The sequence below is a fragment of the Palaemon carinicauda genome, unplaced genomic scaffold (genome assembly GCF_036898095.1).
Source record: "Palaemon carinicauda isolate YSFRI2023 unplaced genomic scaffold, ASM3689809v2 scaffold27, whole genome shotgun sequence".
Lineage (NCBI taxonomy): Eukaryota > Metazoa > Arthropoda > Malacostraca > Decapoda > Palaemonidae > Palaemon > Palaemon carinicauda.
The window spans coordinates 211,566-239,347 of NW_027170351.1; the positions used below are offsets into that span (position 1 = coordinate 211,566).

The window sequence follows — 27,782 nt, forward strand, 5'->3', positions numbered from 1 at the left end:
CGACCGTTCGCCCTCGCGCGACCATAGTTCGCGGCGAATTCCACAGCCGGTGGTAGCAGCAGGGACGCGTGCTCCTAGGCGGCACTCGGGATCACCTCCATCCAAGCACAGGTTGGTAGTGCAGGACGAAGACAGGTCAGTACAGCATTCTTCCCACCTTCTTTTCAGGCAGGAACCGTCGTGTCCTCTCCAAAGGATCGCCCGATCCCTTTCACCTTAGCGAGGATTTCGGACTCTGTGTCCTTGGAGCAGCAGACATGGTTTGATCCGCTGGCACGGGCGTTAATGAGGGTTATGAAACCAGCACTCACCGGCCAGGGTAACAAACCAGCGGCTGTCTCTCCTACGCTGAAGAGAAAGAGAGGAGTGGACTTCGTGGTGACTTCCCCCAGGGCGAAGTTGGTTCCCAAGAGGTCGGTCTCGAGGGTCCCCTCTCCTGCACGAGTACTCTCTCCTTCTCCCGCCCTGGAAGGATTTTTGGCGGGGGGGCTTTCCGTTGAAGATTTCTCCATCGGACAAGGGGTGACTGCTTACCTCTTCCTCTGGGAGCTTACCAGGTTCTTTCCCTCCTCGGTTACGGCCCGAGGTTTGGTTCAAGGAAGCTACAGGAAGATCAAGGGTACTTTCCTCCTCTCGAGCTCAGGCACCTTGGCCTTTCGTCGTTAAGTATCTACTTGCGGACAAGCTCGATGTTGTACCATCTGGACGCACTGACTGAAGGCTTCCTTCGGGTGTCTCATCTGTGGAGGTCAACGACCTCAGACACCCTTCCATCCTTGAGAAGAGTTTTGTCTTTGCCCAAGGACAGAGACTTAAACATCTGCTGTGCGGAGTAAATCGACTTCCGGTTTCACTCCTCCAAGGCGCTTTCTTCCAGACTCTGCAGGGCTCCAGCTCCCTTTTCTTTCAACCACGTCGGCCTAAGTTATCGGCTACGACAACTGGGACAAGGTGTCCAATTGCAGTTTCCTCCTGTCAGGAACAGATGGCACGGGAGACTCCCCCGGGGGGGCATAGTCCTAAAAAGGAGTTCACGAACTCTAGGATTGCAGGTTTTTTCGCTGGGAGGATGCTTAAGGTTACTCATCCGAATGACAGCTTCCCGATGCCCATTCCCGCACAATCTCTGTGAGTAGCCAAGGATATCGCGCCTGCCGTCTCTGTCAGCGAATTCAGTGTCTCTGAACCTCTATGCCATAGCATCAGCAGAGTTGCCCGGTTGGGCAGAATGATCCATACCTTAGGCGAAGGTCTTCCTTAGGATCATCGACGGCTTCACCCCCGGCCCCCTCAGTCGATCCTTTCTTGTAAGGAAGGATCTGAGAGGGGATGTCCATAGTCGACCTCTCAGCCCTGATCAAGTTTGTCGAACAAACTTTGGCCAGCGTAGACCAGCAGAATCGATCAGACTGGTAACGAGGCGACAGGACTCCTTTAACCCTGGATCGGAAGGACGGGTACTTTCAGTTTCCATTCCATCCATCTTCCAGGGTGCTCGTCGAATTCAGCCTAAACTGCAAGTATTCCTGCTTATGATGCAGTGTGGCTATCCCGCCGTGGCATAGCAGGTTTGTTTCCCCAGAGAACTCTCCCTGCCTTCCTCTTGGCCGCTCAGGTGCAGACTTCCGCCTCCTCTGCTGTTTGGAGGGCTGGTCAACTCCGGTAGGCTCGGGTTTCGACCTTCTTCAGCGCCGGGAAAAGCTTCCGAATGCTGACCATGAGTGTGGGCTCATGGTATTTTGCTTGGAGCCTTCTCTTCCTCTGCCTCAACATCTGGAGTATCTGGCCATGATATTGAGTCAACCGCCTTACCACGTTGGAAACCCCGCTTCTCGTCCGTCCAGCGAGGTTAAGCAACGTCGGTACTTGGATGGGTGACCACCTGGGGACGCCAGATTCTGTTACCACATCCTCCGAGCCTTCCTTTCGGTTGACTGTGGCAAGACTGAGGAGAGTCGCAGTACCTGTTCTCAGTCAAGCAGAGTTTTCAGCCCTACCTTGGAACGTTTCCTAGTTCTTCTTTCCTCATTGACCCGTTTATAGTCCGAACGGTCGCCTCAGGATAAGTTCCATGTGGGGCGATCCAAGTTCCGGTGGCTTCAGGCAATGTTTAACCGGACTCCCTGGCCCTATGGGACCAGCGGAACTATTAAACCTGCAATGGGTGTTGACCTATGGAGCCTCTTGATGGTAGTGGATATTCTCGTCCTTTCCCCACATTCTTGATGCGGTTCTCGGACTCGTCAAAGGAAAGGGGGGGGAGCATGTTCCGGTCCAGGCCTATGGTCAAGACCTGAAGGATACCTCTCCATCATTCAGGCAGGCTTAAGGGCCTTAGTCTGGCCCCTCTTCAGATCCTACCGCTCCTGCCAAGTCGCCCCGTTGCGTGTCGACTTCATGCTAACCAGCAGGGGACGCATTTTCACACCTTCACATCTTGCAGTAGAGATACCGGGATGATTGAGATTCTCTCAATTCCACCATCGGCTCTCTCATTCCAGGCAGGGGAATGTTTCTCTCAGACTATCCGAGCAGAGCCTCATAGAGAGAGTGTACCTAAGGGTCTTTGACCTTGGGTAACCAGCAAGTGCTGGTCTGGGGGACCTGATCGCGACAGCTTGGAACCTCAAGCTTCCGCTAGTTTTCCCCCCAGTCTCAGACCCCGAGACTCTGGCAAGATGCATTCCGGTGATGGTGGGACAACTTCGACGCCTGCGTCTTCCCTCCTTTTTGTCTGCGGACAATGGGTCTCAACAAAACCAGGTTGTCTGTCAACCTTTCAATGGGAGAGCTCCACTGGGACTATGCGCAGAACGGTTTCTGGACCCTCTGCTTCCCCTGACGGAACTCCCGGGAGAGCTTCTCCCACGGCGCAGACTACTCAAGCAACCACACTGCGACATCTCTCCCGAACCGGGACGTCGCTTCGGCTTCATGCCTGGAGACACTACGCTTCCTCCTCTAGAAGAGACAACCCGCTACAGTCGCGGTACGGAGGTCGCGTCATCTGCGATAGTCATCCACAGGGGTCTCCCAGGCAAAGTGAAGAGTCTAAGGTGGTTGGTGCCGTGGGAGATATACCTCTTCCCGTGAGGCCTCTTCTCCAGCAATAACGGTCTTATTGCCTTTCGGCGGGAGGAAACTCCTTTCCGCTCTTGGCAATGAAGCCTGTCGCTCAGCCTTTCCCTGACCTTCAGGCTTAAAGGAATAACTTTTTCCTGCCCGCTGGATCTATCCTCGCTCATGCGAAGCTACGATCGTCCCTGCCCTAGTCGGAGGAAGACCTCCAACTTGGAGCATGGCTCGGACTTTTAGTCCTTTAAGAGATCTTCTCAAGACCCTTTTATGACAGGCCTCGGATTGTATTCCGCCTTGGGTCTTCTGCTCACTCTGGCCACGGCCAGTGTGTAAGCAATCTTCTTGGTCTCTTACTACTCCCCCCCTTTCTAAGGAAGAGGGGAAGGCAACATTCAGGCTCGCTCCTGAGTTGTTGGCTAGACTCAGAATCTGAGGGTCCCGACCCTTCGGTCCGATTCATTCAAGATTTTGAGTCTCCATTCTGTGTCTGATGTCCCAAGACCTTCTCTTTCTTGCCAGTACAGGAATCGAGAGGTTAGCGCTGGGAACAGCTGCAGTTTGGCCTCAGTTGCAGCCGATTTGGGAACACAAGGAGGACATGGGGGGAGAGTCACCAGTATACCTCTTCAGCCCGGACTCAAGGACATTCATCTCGTCCTGTCTTCAGACCCTCCCCCGTCACGTCGCCCTACAGCACGATGTTGGATACATCGCAACGTCCCTCGCCTTCGAGTAATACTACTCTGTGACGCAGGTGCTACAAGCTGGAGTCTGGAAGCGTCTGATGACCTTCGCAGCCCGCTTCCTGCAGGGCGTGACCCACAGGAGTCTTGATACGTTTTCTATCGCTCTGTGGTGGCTACACAACAGCTGGTCTAACCTCAGGCTCCTTTTTGGACAGGTAGCAGAAGGTTGAGGGCATTGTTATCAGGTTTTAGTCTGCATGAACGAAAGAAGTATGTCTGGCCCTTACTTCTTTCTTCATCATCCCCTCTACGGGGAAGCAGCATCCTGGTCTCTGCATAGCTGACCTCGAACCTCTGCAGGTAAACCATGCTTCCTTGTGTTCCGAGTATTGAGTCAATACTGTCGCGTCCCCCATACCCTGACGAGGTGGTATTGGGAACGTCCTAACCCAGAGTTCCTTCTGGAACTCCAGGTCAACTGCCTAGGACGGGTCACACTTCTTCCTTCACACACAAGCTTACGTAGGCCACATGGTTCCTTGCGGTGCAAGGAACTTGTGAGGTGCAGGGACTCCTTTTCTCGAGTGCGACTCACTCGGATTCTGAGTCCCCGGGTAAAGCCAAAGCCAGTATGGCTGGGGACTTTCCACCCTTCCTAAGGGATAAGTCACCCTTTGTAAATAGCGTGGTTTGTATTTCGGTTACGGAACAAATGACAAATTCGAAGATAATTTGTATTTTTCCTAACCATACAAACCTTAGCTATTTACACATATTTGCCCGCCAGCCCTGTCCCCCAAGACAAGTCCTACCTCTAAGTGAAAGTGAGTATTCACCTGTGTGTGAGGGGGAGGAGGGGTAGCTAGCTACCACTCCCCTACCCCCCCCGCTAACTAGCGCGGGGGTAATACACCCTCGTTAAATTCTAATGGCTCGCCATTTCAGCTACGCTAAAAGTAATAACCCTTTGTAAATAGCTAAGGTTTGTATGGTTAGGAAAAATACAAATTATCTTCGAATTTGTCATATTTAGCAATTAAATCCTCGTTAAAATGGAAATTTCTTATTGCTTTTGTACAATACTAAATAACCATGATGTATTTTTTTATATATCAAGTTGAATTGGGAACCACTTTATTTTAATTCTCTTTACTATAAATTCCATTGGAAGATAAGGTTTGTGTTCTGCTTTACATTGTGGTGATTTTAAAAATATTTTCTATTATTTGATGACTAGCATAGTTGTATTCTAGATTTATACAGTATACTATGTGAATAAGTACAGATCAAGTGCTATATTTACTGTAGTACAGCACAGTGATACAGTATTATTATAGGGATTAATTACGGTTTTTAGGTACAGTATAGTGAATTACTTTGAGGTATGGGTTGATGATATGCCTGATGTGTAAGGGATGAAGCATTTGGGTTTAACCCTTTTACCCCCAAAGGACGTACTGGTACGTTTCACAAAAGCCTTCCCTTTACCCCCATGGACGTACCGGTACGTCCTCGCAAAAAATGCTATAAGATTCTATTTTTTCATATTTTTGATAATTTTTTAAGAAAATTCAGGCATTTTCCAAGAGAATGAGACCAACCTGACCTCTCTATGACAAAAATTAAGGCTGTTAGAGCAATTTGAAAAAAATATACTGCAAGATGTGCTGGGAAAAAATAACCCCCTGGGGGTTAAGGGTTGGAAATTTCCAAATAGCCTGGGGGTAAAAGGGTTAATAGACTGCATTGTTGGTGTTGATACCCTGGCTTTTTGAGCTATAGGGATCTACTTAAAGGATGGTTTTAAGACAGTCATAGCCATATTTATTGGGGTTGGTCCTGGTGTTACAGATATATAAAAAATGACAGCACAACGGAAAAGTAAGTCCTTGGTGGAGTTCCTTGGGGGTTAAGGGTTGGAAATTTCCAAATAGCCTAGGGGTAAAAGGGTTAATAATCCAGTCTTCTTTTTTTAACCCAAGCCTGGAATTTGTATACAGTGAGCCCTCGTTTATCGCGGTAGATAGGTTCCAGACCCGACCGCGATAGGTGAAAATCCGCGAAGTAGTGACACCATATTTACGTATTTATTTAACATGTATATTCAGACTTTTAAAACCTTCCCTTGTACGTAGTACTGTTAACAAACTACCCTTTAATGTACAGAACACTTAATGCATGTACTACAGTACCCTAAACTAAAACAGGCACAAATATTAAAGGTGATTTTATATCATGCGTTTCCTAAACACGCCAAAAAGCACGATAAAAAATGGCAACCACTGTTTTGTTTACGTTTATTTCTGATCATAATGAAGAAACAAACGCATTTACACATCTGTGTATAGGTTAGTTTTTGCATCAATTATATTGATTATTCAGTACAGTATGTTGATTTTGTTATTACTAATGTTTTACTTAATTTTTCTTAGGACTTCCAAATGAAATGTTTTTCTCTATGACGCCGCCTGAAACGACGGCGTCATAAAGTACGCTCAGTAAACAAACGAAGGCATTTAACGCGCATGATGAAAGTGATAAATAATGATATTACAGTAAAAGCTTTTAGAAAATGTTATTACAAATATTATTTACCGTATTTATATAAAATCATACATACGTAGCAAAGCAGGAAAACATTTTAGAGAGAAAGAGAGAGAGAGAGAGAGAGAGAGTTGTCTTACGTACGTAAATGTAAATTATAAAAAAAGAAAATAGCCCCATTTCATATAAAATAGGTGATTACAAATATTTTACTTTATCATATTACAGTAGTCTGTATAATACTGTAAAGTTCAGTACAGTATGTTGTTGTTATAGTTGTGGCGATGAAATTCTCACGAAAGAAAAACACGGCATTCATTACAACAGCTGATTCTCTCTCTCTCTCTCTCTCTCTCTCTCTCTCTCTCTCTCTCTCTCTCTCTCTCTCTCTCTCTCTCTCTCTCTCTCTCTCTCTTTTTGTGTTATACAATACTTACATATAGATGAAGAAACTAAAATTAGTTTTCTTAGTGTCAATTAAATACGAAACGAAAAAATTATGCCGACTTTACATCCATTTCAATCGTTGCTAAAAATACGGCATCCGATTTCATCAGCAAACCACTATTTTTTGGGAAACATCATTTTATTCTAGAAAATTGCTACTCTTTAAATAGTTAATTGCACATTAAGAAAGCATGTACCTTTTGTTTTTAAATTTCGGGTGTGTTTTAAAAATTGAGTATTGTTGACTTCTTTTTGTTTTACTTTTGGCTGTGATTAGATCAGCTCACGTCTAGCTGCCGCTCTTGAGAGTGTAATGATACACTAACAAAGTATCGTTTATACCATTTCTTAACTTATTCAAACCGTCTACAGTATACAGTTGATATTACATAAGCACCAATGTGTTATAACCTATAAATTTTTTTATTTATTACATTTAAAACAACACACACACACATGCACTCTCTCTCTCTCTCTCTCTCTCTCTCTCTCTCTCTCTCTGGGCTACTTTTCACTACCTCCCATTCCTTACCCCTCTCTATCTCTCTAACAAATGATATCTTTGTTGCTCCTCAAAGTTTCATTTATATTGAAATCAATCATGATTCAATTTTCCTTACATCGTGGTATTTTCGAAATTTCCGGAAAATCCGCGATATATGTATATACATGCGTTATGAAAAAAATCCGCGATGGTCGAACCGCAAAGTAGCGAGGGCTCACTTTAAAGGTGAAAGTCATCTGGTAATTGATTTTTAGCTGAAAATAGTCATCTTTGGGCCTAAAAATTGACAGTTATGACGTGAGTTTAGAAGGGAAGGTAAGATCGACTGGCTTTTTACCTCTTCCCTTGGGTGCAGCAGTTACTCTGGTATGTGCTTGACTGGACGATAGATGCATTTGAGCCACATGATCAAGCAACGTTTCTTAGCAATAAGTTTGTTCAAAATTATCTCCCTTATCCTCCTGGATGAAGGGGAGGATAGACAAATGTATGCACCAGTGTTCTCATATGACCGTACATTTAAACAACATATCCTAACTTGATTATTATAATTCATCTAAATTGTTTTAATATTCTCCTTTCCTTAATATTTGTTCATGTTAACTTCATTAAAAGGATTCATCTTTTCACATTCACAGTACAGGATGGTACGTTCTGTGAAGATCTGGATACAAAGGATGGTCAGAGTTATGAAAAATCTTATGCAGCATGCATAAAGAACCAACAGAACAACAGTGCCAGAAATTAATACCTGTACACGTTTTAGTTCACGTTTTTGTTTTCCTCTGACATTCCCTTTTTCACATCTGTTTTCCTTTGTTTTGGATAGAATTTCATCACGTCAAAGAGGCAAAGACAACGAAAACATCTCGCTATGTCGTTTATAATTCTTCCATAATGATAAAATCACTGACTTCAATTATACAGGTATAGGTTCTTCCTTGACCATCTATCAGTCCATAGTAGAGACTTATCCTAACATATACCTCATCTTCATGTCTATGAGGCTGATATGAGTCATCATTATTGTTTCTATTCAGTACCAAAGTTCTTAGACATTTCCCAGGAATGTAAACCTGCCAGTTTGTTATAGGACTTTCCCTCCTAAGGGTAAAACTGATATTAAAGAACGAGGGTTTATATTCGCGTAGGAACAAATCATAAGTTTTTGGAGTAATTTGTATTTTTAAACATACTTACCTGGTAGTTATATGTATAGCCTAGTCCCTGACGTCACGGCAGAATTTCAAAACTCGCGGCAATCGCCGATTGGGTAGCCAGGTGTACCACTGGTGCTCCCTCTACCCAGGTACCTGGAACCATTCCAACTATTCCTCAGATCTTCCCTGCTGCCTCACCGGTGACATCGTTGGAATTTCGCTCGCTGTAGCCTGTGTTATTTGCAGTTATTTTGGTGAAGTACACTTTGGCTTTGGCTTTCGCTCGTTTTGAATTTTATTATTTGGTATTTTCTTGGCCCGATTAGATATTGTTGTTTTGACCTTTGCTTGTTTTGATCTCTCTTTCGATTTTTTCATAATGTCTGACTCTTCTTCGAGTATTAGAAGGTGTGTGAGAGGTTGTAAGACCCGGCTTGCTAAAGCCTCTGTAGATCTCCACTCCATTTGTGTGAAATGTAGTGGTAAATGTTGCGAATTGGATGATCGTTGTGATGAAAGTTTAATTCTGACTGAGAGTGAGTGGTTGGAGTATGACCGCTACACTCATAAGCTTGAAAGGGATAGGATCAGGAGAAGTTAAAGTTTGTCTCGTTCTTCTAGGAATTGTTCCCCTCCCCGTGATAACGAACCTATTGATCCTTCCCCTGTAGTGGTAGTTCCAGATCCCACTACTGTTAAAGCTAATGAACCAACTCTTAAGGACATGATGGTGGCCATTCAAGCCCTGGGCGAGAGAGTGGAGTCGCTCGCAGCAGATAGGACTAAATTATGGTCCGATGTGAAAGAGTTAAAGAGTGCAAGTGTCGGTGCTAAAGTCAGTGCAGTGGAGGGTGCGGCTGCTCGGACCTGTTGTTCTCCTAGCCCTAGACCTCTTCCAAGCTCCCAACCCCTGGGAGAAGGAATGTCGACAGGAAGGCGAGAGGTGTTAGCTCCCGAGCAGTCGCCGCCTCGAGTGTACCTGTTGACGCTTCCCAGGACGCTCGCCCTCGCCATGGGAAAGGCGAGGTAAAAGTGTTTTCTTCTTCGTCGGATGACGCAGCGCCCAGACGGGGCTGCCGTCTTACATCGAGACCTCTCATGAGGAAGATTTCCGCTGTTGAGTAGCGTCGTGTTATGACGCCTCAGGCGCCAGGTTGCAGTCATTGGAGCGTTTTCCTTCCTGCTCCAAGGAAAGTTCTCCTGCCAAGCGGCCATCTACTTCGGTAGGAGATAAAAGGAAGTTGGAAGATGTCAGGCGGCCATCCCCATCGGTTGGAAATAAACAGTTATCGGAGGCTGGTATGACCTCTGTACATGCTCCTCCTCCCTCTCCGGATTGGTACTCGTCTCCTGAACGTTCTGCGGTTTCCTTGAGCGATGTGGAGGGAGAACTAGTTGAGGAAGCAGCGTCTCCTGTTTGTCCACAGCAGCAAGTTGCTCCGAATTTAAGTGTACTGCAAGATATGCAGCAGAAATTCTCCTCCCTCATGAAGGTCTACCAGCCCACAGACAAGAGAGTTGCTCGCCAAGACGCCAAGCGTCAAGAATCTTCACGCCCTGACGCTTTAAAGCCAAGCGTCGAGAGGTTGAACATCATGCCAAGCGTCTGGAAGCTGGAAGTCATGACGCCGAGCGTCAAGAAGTTGGACGTCGAGACGCCAAGCGTCAAGAAGTTGGGCGTCGAGACGCCGAGCGTCAAAACCTCGGACGTCATGAAACCGAACGTCGAGATCGCGGACGTCATGGCTCCGAGCGTCAAGTTTTGGAACACCGTGACGCCAGGCGTCATGATATTGGACGCCATGACGCCAGAAGTCAGGATAAAAAGGAGTTGACTCCGAGGAAGCAGGACGTCTCTACTTCGATCCGAGATCTGTCAGAAGAAGGGAACAACGACTTGTCACCTTTCCCCTAGTTATACCTTAGAGGAGGTGTCGGAAGAAGAGGACCCAAAAAACCAACATTCATTGGCGGATTTAAAGAAACTCATGAGAGTTTTTTCCGAAGTGTTTCTGGATAATTTTGTTCCTGCTGCTCCGCGTTCCCTGCCTTTAGAGTTTACGCTAGGGAAGGCTGCAAAGGAATCACTTTTTATGAAGATGGTGTTGTCTCGCTCATCTAAGAGAGCCTTAAAGATGATGGGGGACTGGATGCAATCTAAGAAGGACCAGGGAAAAACTTTTTTCTTTTCCCCCTGGCCAGATTAGCATCCAGATCCTGTATTAAGGGATACAGGAGCATGTTAGTGGCCGTCTTCAGGCATAGGGATTTGGACCTGTCCAATAAAAAAAGATCTCCAGGACCCTCTCAAATCCTTTGAAACGACTAAGGAACGATATTAGGAATCGCCAGCTTGGAATCTAGACATAGTCCTGAAGTTCCTAATGAGTAGCAGGTTTGAACCTTTACATTCAGCCTCGTTTAAGGACCTCACCATGAAAAGACTCTTTTTGGTCAGTTTGGCGACAGCAAAAAGGGTCAGTGAAATTCATGCCTTCAACACAAATATAGGCTTTAGAGATAACAAGGCTATCTGCTCCTTACAGCTAGGTTTTCTTGCTAAGAACGAACGCCCTTCACAACCCTGGCCCAAGGCTTTTGAGATTCCGAACCTTTCGGATTTGGTTGGAGAGGAATTAGAGAAGGTCCCGTGTCCAGTAAGAGCCCTGAAGTTCTACCTGGAAAGATCGAAGAATTTACGGGGCAAGTCAGAAGCACTTTGGTGCTCAGTCAAGAAACCTTCGCTACAGATGTCTAAGAATGCGCTATCCTTCTTCATCAGGCTCTTAATAAGGGAGGCTCATTCTCATTGTAGTGAGACGGACCTCAAGCTTTTGAAGGTCATGGCACATGAGGTTAGAGCTGTGGCAACGTCTGTAGCCTTCAAGCAGATTAGGTCTTTGCAGAGCATCATGTACACGACATTCTGGAGGAGCAAATCTGTATTCGCCTCACACTATTTGAAACGTGTCCAGACTCTTTATGAGGACTGCTACACCGTGGGACCATTCGTAGCAGCGAGTGCAGTAGTGGGGGAAGGATCTACCACTACATTCCTGTAACCTAATGCCCTTTTTCATCCCTTGGAACTGTTGTATTTTTATGGTTGTTTGTGGAGATTGGACGCAGTTCACTATCATTGATTTATAGTCGGGTGGTCAGTTTGCTCCTTGGGAGTGCCTGGAACAAGGGTATTGGAGGAGGTCCTGTCACATAGAGGTTATACACCGTTTTGACAGCTCCTAGAGGTCTTCAGCCCCCTGGGTGGATCGCTGGGTCTCATAAGGAAAGCGGACTAATGACTAGTATCATAAAAGTCAGCTTCCTTATCAGGTACGAACCCTTAAGCTTGTTTATTAACTCTTAGGTAAATTCCAACAATGTTGGCTGTCTCTGACCCTCCACCAAAATTCCAACAATGTTGGCTGTCTCTGACCCTCCACCAAAAGTGTTAATCAGCTATATACATAACTACCAGGTAAGTCAGATGTTTAAAAATGATATTTCCATAATAGAATAGATTTTTGAACATACTTACCTGGTAGTTATTTACAATTTAATTCCCACCCTCCTCCCCTCTAGAGACCTAAGGGCATGGAAGATCTGAGGAATAGTTGAAATGGTTCCAGGGACCTTGGTAGAGGGCGCACTGGTGGTACATTTGGCTACTCAATCGGCGATTGTCGCGAGTTTTGAAATTCTGCATGACGTCAGGGACTAAGCTATATATATAACTACCAGGTAAGTATGTTAAAAAATTTATTTCATTATGAAAATATAATTTCTCCTAGCCCTGACCTCTGCCAAGAGAGCCAGCCAGCGACATGATCTGTCTTATGATATCGCCCATTCAAGGGGATGGGGGCAAGTGACACCGAGTTTCATATTTGAGTTTGATAGATTGAGTGTCTCAATTCTGTAACAAATGACCCAGACCAACTGTTACTTAGCCCTGTGAGGGCACTGAGGAAATACTTGGAAAAAACCTCCAGAGTCCGCCCTCTGATCAGCAGGCTCTTAGTGAGCACGGGGAGAACCAAGAGGAAGATTACTGGATCAAACTGGTAATCGAGAGCGCCATACAACCAGGCTCCTCACCTCCCAGTCGTCATCCCTGTGATCACGACTTCAGGGGTGTCGGCACATCCCTGGCGTTCAAGAAGAATTTATCTCTTGACGCAGGTTTAATAAGCGGGCGTGTGGAAACGGCAAATAACGTTCATCGCCCACTACCTGCAGGACATTTCCCACAGGAACCTGAACACATTTACTGTACCTTAAGTCCTATGGTGACTGCACAAAATGTGGTTAATAACACCTCAGCTCCCTTGTAGGACAAGGAGCAGTTGGTTGTGGGGCAGATGTTACCCACGAGTAAGTATAGGATGAATGCACGAGTGACTGGCCATTTCATATTTCACTCTCCCCACTCTTGGGGTCCAACGTACGAGGAACTCTACAAGCTTTCTTCCTCTGACTGCAGGTGGGTACCATGCCCTTTGTATGTCCTCATTCTCCAAGCGAGGTGTTCAGGCGATGTCTAGGTTAAGTGGGGAGCTTCACTCCAAAATTACGCTTACCTGGTCAAGTCACAATGCTAAATTCTACACATAGCACAGATGGCCCTGACTGTCATCCTGTAGTGATTACGAGGTGTCAGGGCGCCCTCTGATCAGCTCATGTGAAGCACAGTTTGTCACCCTGGGAGTCTTTAGCCAGTTGGATTTAGGACTTCCATCCACCATGGGGTGAGTCTCCAACGTAAAGAGTGTGAGGTTTGTATATAGTGCCGGAACATATGACAAATTTAGAATATGTATTATTCGTGACCATACAAACCTGAAGCTCTTCACACCTACTGGTCCCGCCATCACCTTCCCCCAGAAGTCCTGCCGGAATTGTAAAGTGACAATTGTTACTAGCTCTGGTGTGAGCTGGGCGGTTGGTCTACTCCTACTACCTCCCTCCGCTAACTAGCAAAGGGTAGTTATACCCCCCAAAACTTTAATGGCTAGTTTCAGCTATCGCCAAAGTAATACTCCTATGTAAACAGCTCCAGGTTTTTCAAGTTAGGAAAAATACAAATTATTTTAAATTTGTTGTTTTTTTGTCAGGCAGAACTAGGAGAGTAAAATAACAACAGTGCGTCCGCGGCAGAGGTAGCCCTCTCGAGCGCAGTTTTCTATATCGGCCCGATTTCTATACGACGTTTTAGAAAACTGGCTGCAGAGAGGGCTGCTCTGCCGCGGCAAAAAATAAAAATAATTTAATTACGGTAATTATAAAAAATTTTCTAAATTCTTTATTGATGTTTTCCATGTCTTCTTTATGTGACAATTTGACTAAACTTTACCTTGAATTGTGCCATCAAAAATTATATATACAGTATTTCTATTAAAAAAAAATGATTTTTTCATGAAAGTCTTTAAAAAAATCACTGCTTGTTTATTTCAAGTCAAAATTCCTCTAAAAATTTCAGTCAAAAATTCTCTAAAAATTTCAGTCAAAAATCCTCTTAAAAATTTCAGTCAAAAATCCTCTAAACATTTCAGTCAAAAATCATCTTAAAAAATTCTGTAAAAAATCCTAATTAAAACTTTTTTCAAAATCTCTCTAAAAAATTCAGTCAAAAATCCTCAGAAAAAATTACTTTTCAATTTTATTTCAAATCAAAATTCCTCATTACAGTCATAGCTGACATTTGAGTACTACAAGCCTTATTTTACATAATAATTCAGAAACATTGACATTTTTACATAATCATAATATTCTTCTAAGAGAAGTCAAGGATCCTAAATCAAGCTTTGCAGTCTGCGTTCAGGTCGACGCTACCGGCAGTGTCACGCAATAGGACATAACCCCGAAGCTAAAACGTCTACGGGGGAATTTGGAAGCTTCCCCAATGGCTGGCCGTTCCGGTGCTGTTGCTGCCCGTCGTCCGGAAACGGCAGATTTCGACTGATAGGGTGGGACAGTATGGCATCTTAGGTCAGCTTAATAATAATAGTATAGGTTGTACGCGATTATGGTACATTTAGTTATGACCCAAACGGCTGGCGTGCATAGCTCATATCGCTACCTCATTGCAAGAGGGTCGTAACTCCAAATTTGCTAGTTTTGAGTTATATGGTGTACAAGATTGCAGATTTGATTCTGCATCTTTTGGTAAAAGAGTCGTAAATCTAGGTGAATTAGCGGCCGAGAGATGGCACTAAGAAGATTTGTGAAACATGATCAAATTCATAGGACTTAGCAACTTTCAAATGCGTCTCCTGAAAAATCAGGAATTTGGAGTTACGACCCTCTTGCAATGAGGTAGCGATTCGTGTACTGCTTGCCAGAACAAAGGATCAATGAGGTAATGTTTATTTGGAACGGAGCGAGCCACGGCGGAGTGAAATCCATTTCAGGTATGTCATATAAACTATAAGTAATTATGATACAGTACTTTGATAGTTACCCAAGTGGTTGGCATGCACAGCACATCTATGTATCGCTTGCAAGAATACAGGAGCAATGAGATGTTTATTGCAAGCAAAACTAGCCACGGCGAAGCAATATCTATTTGAATGGTGGCAAATTGCACAGCCTTCTCTTTAGCCAGTTTTCTAAATCGTCGTATAGAAATCGGGCCGATATAGAAAACTGTGCTCGAGAGAGGCACCTCTTGCCGCAGTCACTCTATTGGAGTTGCTTCGTCCTGTTAGTTTTACGTGAAAAAAAAACATTTTTTTTCTGTTATTTTTCTCGGATTTATGTTTTATTCTGCTGTTATCTTCCACACATACCGAGTTTTCCTTTGCCACCACCCATAATCCCGATTCCCACCTGGGGACCCCCATTACTGTTGGGGTATGTAGGGCTTTGGTAATCGGAAAACAATGGCTTTATGGAAGGTAACAACATAACAAAACAAAATGAGAATACCAAAGAAAAAAATAGTTTTTCATGTTTATTACCTATAAACATTATTGCGTTGCTCCTGTATTCTGGCAAGCGTTACATGGATGTGCTGTTCACACCATCTACGTAGGTCACTATCAAGTACTGTATTATGACTACCTATATTCTATATTACACACACCAAATGTTTTTGCTCTGCCGTGGCTCAATTCGCTCGCAAATAAACAGAATCTCCTCACTCCTCCGTTTAACCCTTTTACCCCCAGGCTATTTGGAACTTTCCAACCCTTAACCCCCAGGCGTTTTTTTTTTTTTTATTTTCAAGCACATTTTGCAATATTTATTTTTTAAATTGCTCTAACAGCCTTAATTTTCATCATAGAGAGGTCGGGTTTTGGAAAATGCCTGAAGTTTCGCATAAAGTTATCAAAAATATGCAAAAAAAGAAAATGTAAATAGCAGTTTTTTGCAAGGACGTACCGGTACGTCCATGGGGGTAAAGGGATGAGTTTTGTGAAACGTACCAGTACGTCCTTTGGGAGTAAAAGGGTTAAGCAAGAGGTACATGCATGTTCTGCACACGCCAGCCGTGTAATCATTATCTAACGTATCATAATTTCCTAACTCCTGTATTATTATTATCAAGCTGATCTAGGATGCCTTATTGTCCTACCCTATCAGTCGGAGTCTGGTGTTTCCGTTTGACGGTCAGCAACGGCACCGGAACGGCCAGCCGTTGGGGAAGCCCCAAGTTGCGCCATGCGTCTTATAGTTTCGGGTTTACGGACTTTTGCGTGACAGTGCTGGTAGCGTCAGTCTGAACGTATACCCCCAGGCTTAACCCACTTAAGACACTTGACTTCTCTTGGAAGAACAACTTGGTTATGTAAAAATGTCAATGTTTATGAATTATGTGAAATAAGGTTTGTAGTACTCAAATGTCAGCCATGACTGTAACGAGGATTTTTTTTATTTGAAATAAACTGGCAAAGTGATGTTTCTATGAGGATTTTCGAACAAATTTTTCAACATAGTCAGTTTAAACCCCTCATAAATGTCGGCCATGACTGAAATGAGTTTATTTGAAATGAACTGGAGTGTATTTTTAATGATGGAAATGAAAATGCTATAAAACAGGCGATTCAGTTATATCTGAATTTTTATTGACCAATATGAGGTGAGGCTTAGTCAAATCTTGATACTGAAAAACATCAAACAACTTAGAAAAATGACATACTGTATTTACTGTAATTTCATTATTTTTTCTCTGTTATTATGCATTTGCGCATTATAAGGATGAGTCTCCTATTAGAAGGTTGAAGGGTTGTGTTATTTATAGGAACAAATCTTTTAAGTTGCACTATTCACCTTAACCACCCCACAAGTTCTTCTGCAGCCAGGTCTGTTAACCTCATTAAAAGCTTAATGGCCATTCTAGCTTAGCTTAAATCATACTCATATTAGGTTAGGAAAAATACAAATGATTTAAAGATTTTTTATTTTTTATCTTAATTGGTTATTAGATTTTTTATAAATGTAGTATCCTCTTGATTTCGTATGAAAATACTGTACCTTCTGTTAAACGATTGGTATCTACCCTGAATATTAATAAAATAAGAGATTAATTTTTATTTATTATAGGTATACATTGCCAGTTCAAAACTAATCGATATTTTTCTTCCGTAGATTGGCGAAGGGCGTCGAGAATGCCCGAATCAGGATTTATATTTTCTCATAGGGGGAACATGTCTTCAGAACTGGAAGTCATTGAATTTGTTAACAAGGTGCAGTAATTGATGACAGGCGGTGAACGCAGGCGAGTAGCGTCAACTGTCGAGAGCTTTTCACTTTTGTCTTCGACTTCACTGAGTACAGACGCACTATCGCATGATTTAAAGGTCGCTCATGAATGGCAGAGGCCAGGGACAGTGACATTCCCTAGCAATCAGGACAATGCCCTAGAGACTGACCGTATAATATATGATCAGCGCCCAAGCCTCCTCTCCACCCAAGCTAGGACCAGTGGCTGCTGATGACTCAGCAGATAGACCTATAGGCTCCCCCAAACCCCCCAACCTTAGCTCACAAGGATGGTAAGGTTGCAGACCCTAATGGCACTAACGAGTCTGAGCGGGACTCGAACCCACGACTGGCAAACACCAGGCAGAGACGTTACCAATCAGGCCACAGCAATCGTCCCTTTGTGCCAATTGTAGGTTTGTAGATGTTTAGATTGACCAGTCTTTTGAGTGTCGTATTTGTATAATAGTGGGTAGGTAGGTTGGTTGACCAAGGCACCAGCCACCTGCTGAGGTACTACTGCTAAAGAGTTATCGAGTCCTTTGACTGGCGAGATAGTAGTAATAACATTGGAACCCCATCTGGTTATTACTCATTTTCCTTTGCCTACATATACTGTACACTAACAGTCTGGTCTACTCTTTACATATTATCCTTTTCCTTTACCACCAGACAACACTAAGGTAACTGAAAAATTCTTCACTCAAGTGGTTAACTACTCCACTGTAATTGTTCAGTGGCTAGTTTGCATATAGTAAGTGTAAAAGAGACACGTTAGCTATGGTAAGAAGCTTTTCTAGGACGACATTCCAAAATCGAACCCATTGTTCTTTAGTCTGGGTAGTGCCACAGCCTCTGTACCATGGTCTTGCCCTGTCTTGGATTAGATTTCTCTTGCGTTAGGGTACACTCAGGTACACTTCTATCTGTTTCTTTATTTTCTTTCCTCACTGGGCTTTTTTCCCCTTTTGGAGCCTGTTGGCTTATACGATCCTGTTTTCCCAACTTGGGTTTTAGATTTGGTAATAATAATAATTGTTAATAAGTTTTCCTTGATATAGGGACAATATACTGAATACCTATTTTATTAAACATTATCATTGTTGAATTACTTAGCAGGTATAACAATAATTTAACCAGTTTGTTCTTACCTGGAAATTGCACCAAGATGAGCAAAGAAAAAAAGTTATAATTTTTTACTTCAATTGTTCTTTAAAAGCAATGGATTGTATAAATCTTACTTCAATTACTCTTTACCATCAACTAGTATTTAATTTCAATTATAATAGTAGTTCCTATGCATATGCAGTACAAGCCTTTAGCCCTTTAAAATAGGGAAAGTTCTAAGGATGCGGGCACACTGAGTAGCCCCACCTGTCTGCCAGTTAGAAGCCTTTCACTATTGGGTTTGGCCGCAATGAGTATGGACTTACTGTTGCACTGTTGCTCCATAACCAAGGCCTTTATCTTTTAAGTTTTCTCTACAGAAAGTAAATGCTGGCTGTTGGTGTCTGTGATAAATGAAAAGAGTGGATGCTACAACCAGTTTATGGCAAAACTGGCTGTTGATACGCACACTGTGGCTTTAGGCGTATGTTTTGAAGGGGAAAATGAGAGCCAAATCTTATGCGGTGTCTATTTTGGCGACGCCCAAGAACATAATGATGAAGTCTTTTTCTTCTTTCTTTCCCTCATCGAGTTTGACTGCTTTTGTGTATATGCCCCGGGCTCTGTCCATGGGAGTATCCTGCGATCTTCATTGGCGTGGTGTGTGGGGTTCCTCCCATTGATTGCCGTACCCTATAGAAGGGTAAGAAACACGTATGTTGCTGTGCGGCCGGCTAACAATGAGGCTTGAACTTCCTAGGGTGTACCAGGTAGTCCCTCTATGACTTTAAGGGAGCTGGTAGCTCACCCACTGTTTTCTCGGTACCAGTGTCTCCTGTGATATAGAGCGTAGGTGAGGTAACCCCAGTGGTTATTCTCCATTACCTGTTCTGTTAGGGTTTTGCGTTGCTTAAGCACTGGTAGAGCCAAGAAGGAGCTGTCAAGGAACACGATCTCTTATGGCTTCTTAATATCTGTAAAGCGTACACCTCAATTTCTGAGTGTTGAGGTACCAGCTAAAACCAGGACTCATGAAGTCGTAGGCATAGGCCCCACCTTGCCTTTAAAGAGGAATATTCCAGTCAGCCAGGTGTTGAAAGCTGGGGTATGCAAATGCTGAAAAACCTTCACGGTCTTTTGCCAACAGAGGTATACGGTATACCCACAAATCAGGACACTTTTGTGCTTGGCTGCTCATGTAGTTGCATAGCCAGCCCACCCACACAGGACTGGAAGCCTGGAAGCATATTATCTATGGTAATGCATGGATGGAAGTCTGGAATGAAAGGTAAAATGACTGGCTCTTCTCCATGCTTTCTTTACCTTCTCTTGAGGGAAAAAGTGATCAAATTATCACTTGATGAAGCTGACTTGATGCCTGTAAGTTTACACTTCTGAGCCCCATTTTTTAGATTCAAGAGATCCTCTTTAGGCAAGGGGGAAGATAGTGGAATATACACCAACCCAATTATCATACAGCAAGTATACTGTATTATTCTGGACCCCATTCTCCTTTGGGGAAAGGTATCCCTCCTTTGACTACCTACCAATCTTGTACAGTATATTCATCCATATGATGCAGACTGACATTTCCAGGTTAGATAAAGGAATAACCAGTTTGGTCTTATCCTGAATTTCAACCAACCAATCCCTCAGGTTTATATAGCTAGGAAAAATACATATTACTTTTAAAAACTTTATATAAATTTCTTTATTCCTCTTATTTCAATAGGATCTAATATTCTCTGCAGTGGATAACAGGTGGACATTTAGTTGTGATTTGAAATAAATTTTTGGAGATACCAGAGTACACCATTTATTTTTACTAATTTACTTTTTTATACCTTTAAAGTACCGATTATTTTTTTAAAGAAAATAAGGGACTATGCCGTTTATTTTTTCTAATTTTCTTTTTTATGCCTTTAAAGTAATGATTATTTTTTTAAGAATATAAGGGACTGTGGAGACCTTAGATTACTTTTTCTTAGCTTTGCATAATGGAAGAAATCTGTTTATGATTTTGATTTACTTTAGAAAATAGGCTTTGTAACTGGTTCTGTACATGTTGAATGAATTTTGACTTGAATGATGTATGCTAATCTGTTAAATTTTCCCCTACAGAGGTTTACCATGCTGAGGCGTTGAAAAAAATGAGCTTTATTCAACGTAGATGATAAACAGAGGATAAAAAGAAAGAACTGCTTCTATGGGGTCACAAATCCCCAACAATGATTCCTTACAAAAGCAGCAAATTGGTGAGTACCGTAGTTAACATGATAAACTTCACAGCCATTTATTTAATCTTTTTTTTATTCTTTTCTTTTATTCTTTTCTTTTACACACTACTACGAAGAAATTTAATTCTTCGCTATCATCCCATTGTCCTCTGATGGTTTGAATGTCAAGTGATTCGTCAGTAGTCAAAAAGCCTACGACTGTCATCCTCAATGACACTCATCCGTAGTACTCTGATTATTGTTCTCTCTTTACAGTTTTCTCTCTTACTTGGATTTTATGGCTCGTTCTTAGTCTTTACTGAATCAGGTTATTTTTGTCATACTTGAAATAGATAAAATCAAAAGTTTATTTAGTCGTTTACTCTTTTTGCCATGGAAAACCTTTCACTTTTTAGATGTCGACTATGTTGGACCCACATTGTTTGATTTTATCTGGTTTTAATTGCAAGTCTTAAATTGGTTTCTGATTTTATTGTGATTTTAATTGTTTCTTTTAAACTGGTTTCTGAATTTATAGTCTAAAACAAATTGGTTGTTTTATTCTGATGTCTGATTTTATCTGGTTGGTTTCTGCTGTTTTAAAATAATTTCCGATATAGTCAAGAAATAGGTTTCCTGTATAAATTGGTTCCTGATTCTGTTGTTTCTGCTGTTTTAATTTTAAATCTGTTTCTGTTCTGATGTTTCTGCTGTTTTTACTTGGTTTCGGATTTTAAAACACTGAATTGGTTTCCAATTTTATATTTTTTTCTGACCTTGTTGTAGAAATAACTTTGTTTTGGGTCTTAAAACAAAACAGGTTTGTTTTCCTAACCTTGAACTATCTTATAGTTTTCAGTATTAAACTATTTCTAGTTTGTTTTACTTTGAAAATTATTTTGGGTCTTGAGTTTTATAAAACTATTGAAAATTATTTTGGGTCTTGAGTTTTATAAAACTATTTCTAGTTTGTTTTACTTTGAAAATTATTTTGGGTCTTTTGAGTTTTATAGGATTTTAATTGTTTCATGAAAATTATTTTGAGTTTTATAGGATTTTAATTGTTTCATGTTTACAATTTTGTTTTATCCAGCTATTTTTTGGCAACTTGAAATCCAAGTTTGTAACCTAATTTACTAATGGTTCTATTCTCACCTTTTGATTCTATAATTTGTGTGTTTTGCTTTTATTTGAACAATAATTTTAACATATATAGTCTTTTGCTAGAAATTATTCCTAAATTATTATTTACAGAAAAAAATATTTTTAATTTTAACATGTAAAACAAACTAGAAATTATTCTTAAATTATTTTTTGCAGATAAATTATTTTCATGTATGATATTAAAATAATGTCATTTTAACATGTATAGTTTTTTCACTAGAAATTATTCCTAAATTATTATTTACAGAAAAATTATTTTCATGTTTGATATCAAAATTTTAGTAATAAATATTCCTAAATTTAACTTATTATTCACAAGAAACTTTCATAGATTTGTTCAGTCATTTTTTACTTTCATAAATTTGTTCAGTCCTTTTTTACTTCTGATTACAAAAATGTTCAGTCATTTTTTACTTCTGATTACAAAAATATCTTAAACTTTCATAGATTTGTTGTCATAAAAACTAATGATTATAAAAATATCTTCAGCTGCTTCAAAGATACGACTTTTTACAATAACCTCTGCTTTTTAGGACAAATTGTTATTTAACTTTGATGGAAGATTTTCATGTATTGTTAAAGTGATTATTGAAATTTCAAGTGGAAGTGTTAGTTAAATTACTGAGGCAATGGTTTATAAAATGTGTTAAATAAATTACCATTATCACTTCCAGTAAATTACCATTACAAAGATATGTCATGATGTTACATTTGATTGTATATACTAACACCGAATACTGAAGCTTTAGTTAATTATTTTTTGGCCTTTCTTCAATTTACAATGTCTCTTCCAGATCCCCTGTTCCTGCTGATGAACCTCTTGGTTTTATCAAAGTGTCCTGCTGCCGAACCTCTTGGTTTTACCACCGTTCCTGCTGATGAACCTCTTGTTTTATCAAAGTGTCCTGCTGCCGAACCTCTTGGTTTTACCACCGTTCCTGCTAATGAACCTCTTGGTTTTACCACCGTTCCTGCTAATGAACCTCTTGGTTTTACCAGTGTCCTGCAGTGGAATTAACACCAGTTATATATTAGTAGACACATACATCTAGTTAATCAAGATTTTAAATGTAAGTTAATAAAGGAAATTAAATTATTCTGTATTTTTCTTAGCCATAAAAACCCAGAGTTCTTTATATTGATTCTCTAGTCTTTAAACTAAAATGGTATTTTTTTTATTCAATATAAAGTACTGATAATTCCTTTCAAGAATCCCTCCACTAATTGGAAAACTACACAAATCAGTTTTAAATGAATGAAAGGGGTAAGCATCCATGTGTGTGTGTGAAGGGAAAACAGGAGAGATGCTTCTCTCTGTTTATCATATCAACCCAGTCCCAGTACACCAACACAAAGATTTAACAGCAGAAGTGAACAAGGCACTTGAACTTGTTCTTGAAAGTCGTTCAGTCCAGTGGTGACGCTCCAACTGGGAAGATATCTCACACTCCATTGATAGTACAAACAGGTGATAAGTTCCCAGGGAAAGGAGAGTCCCTAGTGCCTTTCCAGGAACAGAAAGACACAAAGAAATCATCCTTCTGCTTCACACACTGCAGCAGTAAAACTTCAGATGGTGCGCATCAACGTCCAAGGATTGGCAACCTCCTTAGGATTACGTTGCTGACGTCACACTGCCACATGATAATCATTACTAGCTAAGTTATAACCCTAGTTGGAAAAGAAAGATGCTATAAGTCAAAGGGCTCCAACAGGGAAAAATATCCCAACAAGGAAAGAAATTAGAAATAAACAATATGAAAAGTAATGAACAATTAAAATATTTTGAAAACGGTAACAACACCAAACCAGATATTACATATATAAACTATAAAAAGACTTATGTCAGCCTGTTCAACATGAGCGAGGGAATAGACAGAAAATATGAATGCTTTATGCAGGTGAAAAAATTTAGTTATTAAAAGGTTGCACAGGAAACTATCATACAGCCTACAGTTATCGATAAGCAACTGATCGTTAATCCTTTCTTCTAAATACTATATCCTTAGCAGAAAAGATTTAACAGCTATTTCCAGCTTCACTAAAACTAGGAATGAATATAAATTTTGATTAATAGCATTACTAGGAATTACTTAAACAAAATAGACTTAAGATTAGTAGCATGATGTATGCAAAAGATTAGAGACTTGTAATTCAAAGAGACTACTAATTCATCTTTATTTGGACCTACAGTATTATCAAAACAGGGAATGAACTCTACTTAAAGCAGACCCAAATAAATTTGGGATGTGTGGACCAAATAGCGAGAGGATTTCATATAGAGAAATGCTATACTGTACTGAAGATTTATCAATGATTGTAATATCTGAAGTGATTTGTATTTTCCCTAAATAAACAAAACCAAGTCCTTTAATAAGCGTATACTTTCAGCAAAGCTTGATCGTGGTTGTTAAAATCTATAACGAAGTGTTACTGGCTGGTGACAATGAAGCCCTGACTTCTAATTAGCCACTAGATAACAACCATGGCCTAGTATGCGGTCAAGGGAAGAACCTATATCTGTGAGGGGGATATGCTGTCTACATGTAGGGTCATACAAGAACATGGGTGCATACACATCTATTCACCCCCTCATTAGGAAAGATGGGAGAGGAGCTTCTAAACAAACTTACTACTTAGAAAAGATGTTTGATCATGTGGACCTCAACCTACATTCATTGTCTGGTCCAGCATATAACATAGTGATAACTGCATCCAAAGGAAGGGGGAGATAAAAAAAAGTTAACAAGGCCACTTGACATTACCTCTCATTCTGGAGTAACATCACGACTTATGCAAGGTGAGATGCCTCTTGTCCCGTGGGCAAGCTTGATTTACTGACCTGACCTGATGAGCCCCTATTATTATTACCTTTATCATTACTAGCCAAGCTATAACACTCTTCTGAAATGCAGAATGTGCACTCTCACAAGAAGGTGAACGAAGAGGTGAGGGTACTCTTCTGCAGGAGGGCCCTGCTGTAGAAGGGCACAGTCCAGTAGGAGAATAAACTAGGCTACGAGTAAACATGTGAGAGCTCTCTCCTGTAGGAGTAGGAGAACACACAGGAGAGAACTCATGGGCACTTGAGCAAGCAAAGGTAGACACACACCTAGGGCTCTTGTGGGCATGTGAATAGCCGAGACTGAAGGAGTGTGAGTGAAAACAAAACAGGCGCAGGAGCATGAGCACAAACACAAGTAATGCAAGGTTACACATGCATAAATTAGCATGTTAGTTGGTGCACATGAGCATGTAAGGAAGTGCTTGTCATAAGTAAAAGGAGCACTCTCAAGTGTCCTCTGCATTGTCTCGTCTTATTTTTCGTCTTTGGTGAAGCAAGTCCATTTGGCAGTACTGTCTCTCCCATGAGGAGAGATACGGTAGCGTAACCTACGCAACTCCTATCGATCAGTCTTCTAGGCCTTGGTCCAAAAAGAAGGGTGGAACACTTCCATTATGACTGGAAGTGAGTGAAGAGAAGAAGTTGTCTGGCATCTGGCTGATGCCAAAGACACACTGAGGAAAGAGATCCTCGGTACTCTATGAAGAGGCAGCACTATCAGGAGATAAGTCTCTAAATTCTAGAACCACCTGTATACAAGAAAATTCTGACAATAAGGGCAGTGACCCTCCCCTTCAACTCGGCAGCAGTAGCTACTCCTATCATGCATAAGGAAATAAACAGTAACAGTAATGCTGTCAAACAGGAACAAGAAACCATATAAGCAAGATACACAGACAACTGTCAGTTAGCTACAAATGTCTGGAAAACAGAAAAACCTTTCATCTTCATTAATATCCTTTGCACAGAACAAACTTCCAACAATTATCTAAAGGAATAAGATTAAAAATGCCAGTCGACAGTGCTGGGAGTATAGTACGTCTAATTTCCGGCGGCTGAAAAAGTGGCCATTCAGTATTACACCAGGGGAGTGAGGCTTCCTTGCCACCTACCAGTAACTACTGACACCACCTTATAAATTTTAACATCTGGGTTCTAGCAATGCTGAATACATAATCCTATTAATAAAAAAATTATCCATTCTTGCATATAATAGACAGTCTGGGAAGTTTGTAGACAATCTTTGTTTTTATCTAACTTGTTAAAGGATGAAGATTTGTATACAGTCCATGTAAAAACAAATATTGTGTTGCAATGTATTGTGGGAGTCATTTGGCAATGCAATTAAATTTTATATTGGAGTGCCAAGGTTGCTAGGTTTAAAAATGCACGTGTGTATCGTGAGATCGATGAATATAGAATTTCGCTCAAATTCATTGGATTGAGTTTATTAAGAAGCTATATACTGTATTGGATTGAGTTGATTAACCCTTTTACCCCCAAAGGACGTACTGGTACGTTTCACAAAACCCATCCCTTTACCCCCATGGACGTACCGGTACGTCCTTGCAAAACAATGCTATAAAAAATTTTTTTTTTCATATTTTTGACAATTCTTTGAGAAAATTCAGGCATTTTCCAAGAGAATGAGACCAACCTGACCTCTCTATGACAAAAATTAAGGCTGTTAGAGCAATTTAAAAAAAATATACTGCAAAATGTGCTGGGGAAAAAAATAACCCCTTGGGGGTTAAGGGTTGGAAATTTCCAAAGAGCCTGGGGGTGAAAGGGTTAAGAAGCTATATACTGTACTGTCACATTTGAAAAGTGAGGGAAATGTGTTTTAGAAAATTTTTAGTAAGTTTGAAGTGAATGCAACACTGTATGCATGTCATTGTGCAATTATGTAAAAAGGTAAAGTAGAAAATAAGTAAGCATCGGCTGATTTTCGTCCAAGAACCACAGATTTCTCTTCATATTTGCTGTGACAGAGCAAGCAAGCAAGTTAAGCATCAATTGTTTATAAGTGTAAAGGAAATCGAGCAGTATGGAAGAAGAAATGAATGCTTTGAGGGAAGAACCGAGGAGGAAGAATAGTTGAGAATGAAAGGTTGAGGAAGACAAGAGAATAACTGAGGATGATAGGGAAAGAGAAGAAACAGTGAAAGTTTACCTGAAAATACCTGAGATAATGGAAGCAAGAACATCTGAAATGAAGAAATTAGAGGGAAAGGAGATGCAGAAAAGAAGAGAGACTCCTACACCAGCACGCAGGAAGTTGAACGAGGGTACTAAGAAAAGCAGATGTCAAGAATTGCAAAGTTTTAACCCTTTTAGCCCCAAAGGACGTACTGGTACGTTTCACGAAAGCCATCCCTTTACCCCCATGGACGTACCGGTACGTCCTTGCAAAATAATGCTATAAAATTTTTTTTTTTCATATTTTTGATATTTTTTTTTAAAAATTCAGGCATTTTCCAAGAGAATGAGACCAACCTGACTTCTCTATGACAAAAATTAAGGCTGTTAGAGCAATTTAAAAAAAATGTGCTGCAAAATGTGCTGGGGAAAAAATAACCCCTTGGGGGTTAAGGGTTGGAAATTTCCAAAGAGCCTGGGGGTAAAAGGGTTAATAAAATTACATAAAAGCAAAGTAAAAAACCCAGTCACTGCGGGGGGACAAGCCTGCATCAACTTGGTGCCGGCCCCAAGCCCGGGTAAATGGGGAGGGTTGGCGACAGAATCCAGCCATGAAAAATTAGCCAAAACCAATATGGCCAGTGGCGATTGTGAGATTTACCGGTGATGAAGTGTGGGACAGAGGTAGATGGAGAACACTGGCCAGAAACATCGACCCGACATAAAAGTGGGAAAAGATGTAGACAAAGAAGAAAAAGAAAAGTAAAGTCAAAGTATTCACCAACAAATAAGAGATCAAATGGGTAAGGATAAGAAAGCAAATACGATGAGCAAATTAAAGAGAATTTAGGAAATGTCTTAAGATATCGTTACTACATAAAGTCCCTGATAGTACAGTATACAGTACAGTGGTTTGAAAAGAAATTAGTGGTAGTTTTGAAAAAAAAATAATTAGGAATGTACAAATTTGGCAGTTTTTCAGAAGGGAAATTGGCTTGCTTTTATAGGACAATTATGCGTGTGGGTGAACAGTTATGAATCTGTGAGAGGCTGAGTGAATAGGCGAGTATGAATAGAGCTGCCATTAAGACAAAAAATGAACTTATAGCAGATAGAATGAGAGAAAATAAGAAAAGACGTGCATGCATAGACTGGAAACTTTATGAAAGTAGTACAGTAGTACCGTAT

The 27,782-nt window shown here is 41.2% G+C and overlaps 2 long non-coding RNA genes across 18 annotated transcripts in view; one reads left to right on the top strand and one right to left on the bottom strand.

Annotated features, from left to right (window-relative positions):
- The window catches only part of LOC137636313 (uncharacterized), a 175,896-nt gene extending 153,327 nt beyond the window's left edge, over nt 1-22,569 (top strand). For 3 of the 5 annotated variants that reach the window (XR_011043053.1, XR_011043057.1, XR_011043055.1), the window contains exons 3-5: nt 17,010-17,107; nt 20,352-20,485; nt 22,405-22,569. This is a non-coding gene — a long non-coding RNA (uncharacterized lncRNA). Of the gene's footprint in view, nt 1-17,009; nt 17,140-20,351; nt 20,486-22,404 lie in introns of all 5 variants that reach the window. The other 2 variants (XR_011043054.1, XR_011043056.1) reach the window with 2 other exon arrangements.
- The window catches only part of LOC137636308 (uncharacterized), a 267,899-nt gene continuing 261,541 nt past the window's right edge, over nt 21,425-27,782 (bottom strand). For 9 of the 13 annotated variants that reach the window (XR_011043037.1, XR_011043040.1, XR_011043034.1 and 6 more), the window contains one exon: nt 21,425-22,613. This is a non-coding gene — a long non-coding RNA (uncharacterized lncRNA). The remainder of the gene's footprint in view (nt 22,614-27,782) is intronic. The other 4 variants (XR_011043045.1, XR_011043044.1, XR_011043043.1 and 1 more) reach the window with 4 other exon arrangements.